Below are 7,947 nucleotides of genomic sequence, written 5' to 3' on the forward strand. Positions count from 1 at the left end.
AGTTACGCCTTCTTTCTTTGCGTGAACATTTGGGCGGCGTTATGCAAATCTTCCCACATAGTGAGGTAGACATGTGGGGGCGTGTTAGAACGAGGCGTTTTAGGAGGGCGTGGCTGACTCTTAACTTTTATAAAGAATATCTCTTTGGATTTGAGACTTTAGTCTTTGCAACTTTACAGATCTTCTTGATGCACCAAGGCCTTGTAACACTCCAAAGAGAAAGGAAACATTCAAATCGCATCATATGACCCTTTAACATATTGCAGTATGACTTATGAGTCATTGATGTGTTATGATTGAGTCATTGCACTAATCTGTAGCAAAAAGCAACAAGCCTTATACCTTATTTATTAAAATATGTGTGTCTACAGATCTGTCATTTTCCTTAGTGACTTTTTAAACTGACCTTTTAAATATGACCATTTATTTTTTTCATGATTTATTTTATAGTGTTGTTATTTTATTTAATTAACCTACATTTAAGGCATGAATTAAATAAATATGTCTATTTGTGTATTTATCACGTGGTCGAGCTCGCGACGCGTATCGATTACACTGGTCTGACTGCCGCTGAACATGAGCGAAACCAGCACAGAGAGCCCAGGTAAATGCCTCATTTCTCCGAGCCTGAGCAGAGCTTGTCATACTGTTATGTTGTTTGCAGTCTTACAGAAGCCCGTCGTTCGGCCAGTGTTTTCTCAGGTTTTGAACCGTTGACTGAACTTCACACGAAGTCGTCGGTTAGCAAAGCAACTAACTTAGCCAGCTACTTTCGGACTGTTATGAATATGTAACAATCAAAACGTGTTTATTACAGCAATTACGGAATTGTATGTTATAGCAAATGTGGCGTTTTATTCTCAAACAGATGGTTGATTGAATGAAGGCTGTGTGGATCAGATAAGAGACTGTTGCTTATTCGGATGAACTTAGAAATGTTTATTGATGTTTTAATACATTTATTAAAGTTAAAAAATATATTTTTTTTACATCGTACACTTTTACGTTGAAAACGTTGGTATTATTCATGCTTTTTATTATTGTTGGTGTGTTATAGTGTGTTTTGTCTTTCATCGTGTTTTGGATGACTGTTTGCTGTATTTAGTGTTAAAGGGGTCATATGTTTCCTTTCTCTTTGGAGTGTTACAAGCTCTTGGTGCATAAAGAAGATCTGTAAAGTTGCAAAGACTAAAGTCTCAAATCCAAAGAGATATTCTTTATAAAAGTTAAGAGTCAGCCACGCCTACCTAAAATGCCTCGTTCTAACACGCCCCCACATGTCTACCTCACTATGTGGGAAGATTTGCATAACGCCGCCCAAATGTTCACGCAAAGAAAGAAGGCGTAACTTTTATTCTCCATGTAGTATTGTTGCTGCCGCCATGTCGTGAAGACGCTGTGTGTTTCGTTGTGAAAGCGAAACTACTTTGTTTGGTCTTCCAAAAGAGGATGATATCTGCTTCGTCATGCCTGGAGCTGATCCGTGCTGGTCGCTGAGGAAATACATCAACTTCACGCTGTGGATCGCCGGATCGGCTTTCACCGTGGACGAAGCGGAGTCCAGCCCGGGGTCGTCACATGTGGTTGCCGCAAGCCTCCTTCGTCGACATTTATAATTACACTGTTGACCCATCCCTTACACCTTAACCCACCCTTAAACCTACCCATACCACCAAACCCGTCCCTAACCTCACCCGTTTACCACCTCAATAGCAGCAAAAGTGTTTGCAATACAATATGAACACAATAAGTACATTGTACTTGTTTTTTGATGTAAGTACATAGTAGTTAAGGCCACTTAATATAAAGTGGGACCGAAAAGCTTAACTAAATAGCAGCGCTAATAAGTGAGGGGCGTGGTGGCTTTGGCTATCGGCGCGCCAGCCAATCACTTGTGCATCACTTGCTCAGCAGTGGATGCTCTGCAGTGAAAAGGTTGCCATCAGAATGAGAGTCCAAACAGTTGATAGAAACATCACAATAATCCACACCACTCCAGTCCATCAATTAAATCCTTGTGAAGTGGAAAAAAAGTGACTTAGCAGAGAAATACGCATAGATCAAGCACAATTTACAAGCGAAAACAGTCCAAAATTATTGCAGTTATTAATTATTACATTATTGTGGATTATGGACTCGTATTTTGGCCAGAAGCAACGGCTTAAAGTTAAAAACACTTTAATGATGGGTTTGTTTCTTACAAACATTCAGCTTTTGTCTTCTCCAGATGTTAACTGATGGACTGGAGTGGTGTGGATTATTGTGATGTTTTTATCAGCTGTTTGGACTCTCATTCTGACGGCACCCATTCACTGCAGAGCATCCACTGCTGAGACACTGATGCAATGCTACATTTCTCCAAATCTGATGAAGAAACAAATTCATCTACATCTCGGATGTTCTGAGTGTGAGTAAATATTCAGCAAATGTTCATCTAGCGTGAACTATTCCTTTAAGCCAGTGGTTCTCAGTTCCAGTCCTCACACTCCACCACTCTGCATATTTTGCATGCCTCTCTTATTTAGCACACCTGATTCAGATCACCAGCTCGTTAGAAGAGAGCTTCATGCATGAGCTGTGTTCCGATTGACATGATCCCTACACAGTGGGTGCGTCTCAATCAGTTCCCTTGTTCAGTAGTCAGGGCACTGATCAGGGAGTCAGCCATTTTAAGGGCTGTCTCAATCGTGAAATCCTTCCAGTGCACTGGAACGTTCACTCCTTGAAAAATCCCACAATGCACTGCAAAAAGTGTCACACATTTCTGAAGTGTGAAACATAAACCACACGAGTAAACGCGATTAAATATAATGATACGCGATAGAAGATTTGAAAAGACAAACCGTTTTTTTGTATATTTCAGCATAAACACATCGCTAGACAGGACATAAACACATCTAGGTAACATTTATAACTGATATTCAGCTGAAATGTTGTAAGAACATGTAAAAGAACAATATGTTTAAAGAGAATCAAAAATAATATAAAAAAAGAGATTGGTCCTGCCTGTTGTTGATTAATTCTAGCGGTGACGTTCTACAATGTTGTCCGTTGATGTTGTACGTAATCATGTCACTGGAATTTGAGTAATCACTGTCCCAATGTGCAGTGAGCCAGGGAACTTACCAGTGACCGAATTCGTGTACACGATCTACTGATTCACGAGCTCGGGAGCTGATTGAGACGCACCCAGAGTTCATTGCTCCCTACTCCCTAAGCACAGGAAATCTGTTGAAGTTCACTTCACTTCGGAACATTCATTCACGGATTTGCGCTACTGCACGGCCTGCAGCGTCTTCACACACAGATGAAACTCACTAGAGAAGTGTGACATAATATACATCTGTAAATAAATACAATTTAAATTCACATCTTGCACAATTGAATGCCCTTTAAATGAAACATATATGTGACCCTGGACCACAAAACTAGTCTTATGTGTCAATTTCTCAAAATTGAGAGTTATACATCAAGCTGAATAAATAAGCTTTCCATTGATGTATGATTTGTTAGGATAGGGCAATATTTGGTCGAGATACTTGAAAATCTGGAATCTGAGGATGCAAAAAAAAAAAATCAAAATATTGAGAAAATCATCTTTAAAGTTGTTCAAATGAAGTTCTTAGCAGTGCATATTACTAATCAAAAATTACGTTTTGATATATTCACGGTAGGAAATTTACAAAATATCTTCATGGAACATGATCTTTACTTAATGTCCTAATGATTTTTGGCATAAAAGAAAAATCTATAATTTTGACCCATACAATGTATTGTTGGCTATTGCTACAAATATACCCCAGCGACTTAACACTGCTTTTGTGCTCCAGGGTCACATATTCTCACTTCGAGCTGGAATCATGGAGGAATATCCTGTGATGTCCACTTCGCAGTGCACTTACGGTCGAAAAGAACAAAAGTCACACATACAAAATGTGCAGAGCAGTGGTACACGAGGACTGGAATTGAGAACCATTGCTTTAAGCAAAAAAAAGAAAAAGAAAGAAGGTCATAGTATACTGCAGAGAAGAGGGGAGACCACACAACAACACCTGATCCGATCAGTTTTTTTTTTTTATTTCAAGGGTAAAAAACATCAAGTTCCCATAAATATCACACTTCAGTTGGATGAAAAAAAGAAAAACATCTCCTTATTTTTTCTCTCTTAATTGAATTTTTGTGACATTCACAAATAAGCCGTTTGACCACAGCATAGATGGACAGCTTAGAAACAGTGACTGTGGAGAAAGCCATGCAACACTCAAACTCACATCTCTCTACTGCGTTGTAATCTCTCACAGTTTGAAGTGACACTGCTTTCACATCCTGTTGACACAGAAGATGAAAATAGCACAAACATTAAATTAACAAATGAACCACAACATAACCTTTAAACCTGAATTTAAAATGAACAAATGCTAATGTCTTCTATGTTGTGACATATATGTTACTGTTAAAATCTCAGAAATTCTAGTGTTTCATGACCCGTTGGATGGCATGGTTTTTTTTTGTGACTTATTGAATGGTTACATGCTTTTAGGTTTTTCTTCTTCATGAGTGTTTTAAAAGTTTTTTTTTAACTGTTTACATGGGTCAGGATGAAAACAGTTAATAGAAACAATATGTTTTAATTTGATATCTTCAGTTTGAACAGGACAAGCGAAAAATACATTTCAAATATCATAAATATTTCATAAATTTCATGTGCATGTTTACGCACTGCCAACTTACCAACACAAAACATATTTCTGTATATAACTGTGTAAATGTTAAACATGAGCATATATCTGGGATTTTAGGAGAAACGGATTCAAATACAATATACAACAAATACTGTAATAAAAGCCTGCAGTTCTGTATTGCTGTTGAATTTAAATATGTGGTTTCTACCTACTCTGAATGTAAGTGGTGATATACAGGTATGCTTCTGCTGAAGCCGTAAGTCAGAGTGATTTTAAATAATAAAACAAGTAATAAGAACTACAGTACCCATGAGTTCTGAAAAGAGCTCCATCAGAGAGGCTGCGGTTACCATGGAAACGGATATTGCGAGCTCGGGCAGCCGCCCTCTACCGCATTGCATTGTGAAGGATGTCAGCAGAGTCATTCTCCCTACATTTACTACTTGCATTTTGTATATATTTAAAGCAATAAACTTAAAATGTTTCGCTTTTTTATTCAAACATAAATCAGTAGTTTATGTTATAATGTGGTTTCTTTCTAATTTTGTTCGACCCAAGCGCTGCTTGCGTGGGCGCAGCTGCAATGTTTTGATGGTGGGTAGCTGCGTATGAAAGCTATCGGCTGCTTGAACACCGATGGATCAATGAGGAGAGAGAGACTCATGGGGAACGTAACTATGGTAACTGAGGTGAAAGCCTGTGGGTGTGCAGCGGTTGCCATGGTTACCTTCTCTTCAGGCCTTGGGTGTGATGATGATGATGTCAGCCAGCATGCTGGGCTGTCTCTCTCTCTCTCTCTCTCTCGCTCTCCTCCCTCCTTCTCTGTTTCAATGAGTCAGGCTGCGCTGAAGCAGCAGCAGTTCAGCTCTCGTTTTCTGCTGTGCTTGAGATCTTAACGTGACGAGCGAGTGAGGTAGGCAGGCTGGTCTTTTCTCCTTCTCATGGACTCTGTTGTGCTCTCGGTTTAATGCAGTGGATGTATTAGTGTTAGCAGATTGAACGCTTTGTGGCAAGAGCTGCTCTGTATAGAGTGTTTGAGTGGATTTATTGCATCAGTGATCATTTATTGTGACTTCTGAGAGACTCTGTCTGTCATGTGCAGATTGATATTTGCAGGATGATCAATGGTGTATGTTTGAGAAAGTGCAGGGGATCATTAGATAGTTGTCTCGCTCCATCCGTGATCCATCCACATAACAAATAATGGCTGTTTGGGATGGATTTCTCTGAAAGTAAGCATCATCACTGGTTGATGAAAAGTGAGATGTTTCTCTGGATTACAGTGGTGTGCTTTAGTTATTTGACATTATAGGCTGCAGTTCATATTTCATAACAGGTATGGATGACGTGCGGATGATGATTCATGCTGGTAATGATATGCTGACCTAGTGATGGCACTGATTTCCAGTTTTGATGTTATAAAAAGGTCAGTTTGTGATGACTGAAAACAAATGTACTAATGTATGTTTTTATCTCTTTTTACATTGAACATCATGAATCAAACATTTGTGAACAACTGTTCCTTTATTAATAGCCCAACCAATCGAATAGGCTTAAATAGTGTATAGTAGCTTAATGAAGAGTTTGTGTGCAAATGATTAATTTCCACTTATTCTAATTTAAAAGGAAGAGGAGAAGGGCCTAGTGTAAATAGAGAGGCATTTTAAAAAAGCAGACTTGTACCTTTAGAGATTGAATGCTTTTTCTGAAGATATGATGCTATTCCAAAAATATCACCAAATATTAAACACAATCGTCTGGCATAGTTGAAAGGCAACTGCCAAAAAAAAAAAACACCCAAAAAGAGTAGAAAGGCATTTCTTTAGAACAACTGACAACCTCATTAAATCAAAATAAGCTTAGCACAAGCACACAGATAAATTAACGAGGCTAAAAGTTGGAGATAATTTGTATCCAGCATTGAAGAACGTTTAATGAATAAGGAATCTGATTAGCGTTATGATGGGCCCTCAAATTCAGCTTATTAATCTTGGACATGAAATATTAACCACAAAACAGGAAACTACTAATGTACTTGCTGAAATGTTTAGGGGGGAAAAGGAAGCTTTTCAAGCAGTTCAGGCGGCAGAAGAATTTTTAACCTTTCATCACGGAAGAACTATGGCAGCCATAAACAGGTCCAGACAACATCCACAGTCAGTTTTTAAAGAATTCACCTCATACTGTCATCTTGTATTTGCCTTGAATTTTTTTTTGAAAAGAAGTGCAAATAATTCATATTTCAGAAGCAGGGAAAGATCACAATGAACCTTCCAGTTATTTTCCCGTAGTCTTGATTAGGGTTGTGACGGTGAGGAAATGTTCCCACTGGTTAATCGACGTGTGACAACACCGATAATACCGGTATCACCGCGGGGGCGTTCCCTCTTCCTAGCTTTCCTTCTCTTTTAAATAGCTTGCAAAAGCAGCGTGCCTCACGATTCATGTAACGTTATTTACTTCAAATCAACAATAGGGCCTAAGAGATAAGTTAACCGAGTTGGAGCCCCTAACGTTTGGGGGGCCGTACAATTTTTTTGCATATGGGCCCGGGAGTGTCTCGCTATGCCACTGGGCGTGCGCATTTTACTTTCACTTTCAAATAGCGGCAATTCGGCGTAAAGCAATTGTTCATTTTTAGTTTGTTTGAATTTTGCCTCTTTTCCTCACTTTCCTTCGCTTTTAAATAGCTTAAAAGCACCGTGCACATTTTACTTTCACTTTCAAATTAGCGGCAGGTCGGTTGCTTGAATGCAACAACAAAATGACGTCAAACTCACTTTAGCCTATATATAAAATATAGAACTTTTATTAACAAAACAAATACAAATACATATAGGGCAGGCTATGCCTAATATAAAATAAAAAATAACTTACATAAAGTTTAAATAGGTATACAAAACTGGAAATAAGTAAACATGTATAATATATAAACAAATAAATAAGAAATGTAGAAAGTTTATTAGCAAAACGAGTAAGAAAGCTTGGAGGTACGGCATACACCTTGATGTCAAATAAAATAAATAAATGACACAAAGTTTAAATAAAGTAAAAATCAGCAAACAATGTAGAACCAATTAAATAAGAAACAAATGTTTCTTTCAACGTCTTGTCTGTCTCACCCCACTCTTCTCGTCTGTCTCACCTCACTATTCTCGTCTGTCTCGCCTCGCTCTTCTCGTCTGTCTCGCCTCGCTATTTTCTTGTCTGTCTCTCCTCGCTCCTCTCATCTGTCTCGCCTCACTCTTCTTGTCTGTCTCACCTC

At 38.5% G+C, this 7,947-nt stretch overlaps 1 protein-coding gene across 1 annotated transcript in view; it reads left to right on the plus strand.

Moving 5' to 3' along the window:
• The first annotated feature begins 5,520 nt into the window (after positions 1–5,520).
• LOC107560402 (peptidyl-glycine alpha-amidating monooxygenase B-like) overlaps positions 5,521–7,947 on the plus strand; it is a 15,015-nt gene continuing 12,588 nt past the window's right edge. The window contains exon 1 of the mRNA XM_016244569.1: positions 5,521–5,595. The gene's annotated coding sequence lies outside the window, so the exon portion shown is untranslated. The remainder of the gene's footprint in view (positions 5,596–7,947) is intronic.

The sequence above is a fragment of the Sinocyclocheilus grahami genome, unplaced genomic scaffold (genome assembly GCF_001515645.1).
Source record: "Sinocyclocheilus grahami isolate Dianchi unplaced genomic scaffold, SAMN03320097.WGS_v1.1 scaffold725.1, whole genome shotgun sequence".
Lineage (NCBI taxonomy): Eukaryota > Metazoa > Chordata > Actinopteri > Cypriniformes > Cyprinidae > Sinocyclocheilus > Sinocyclocheilus grahami.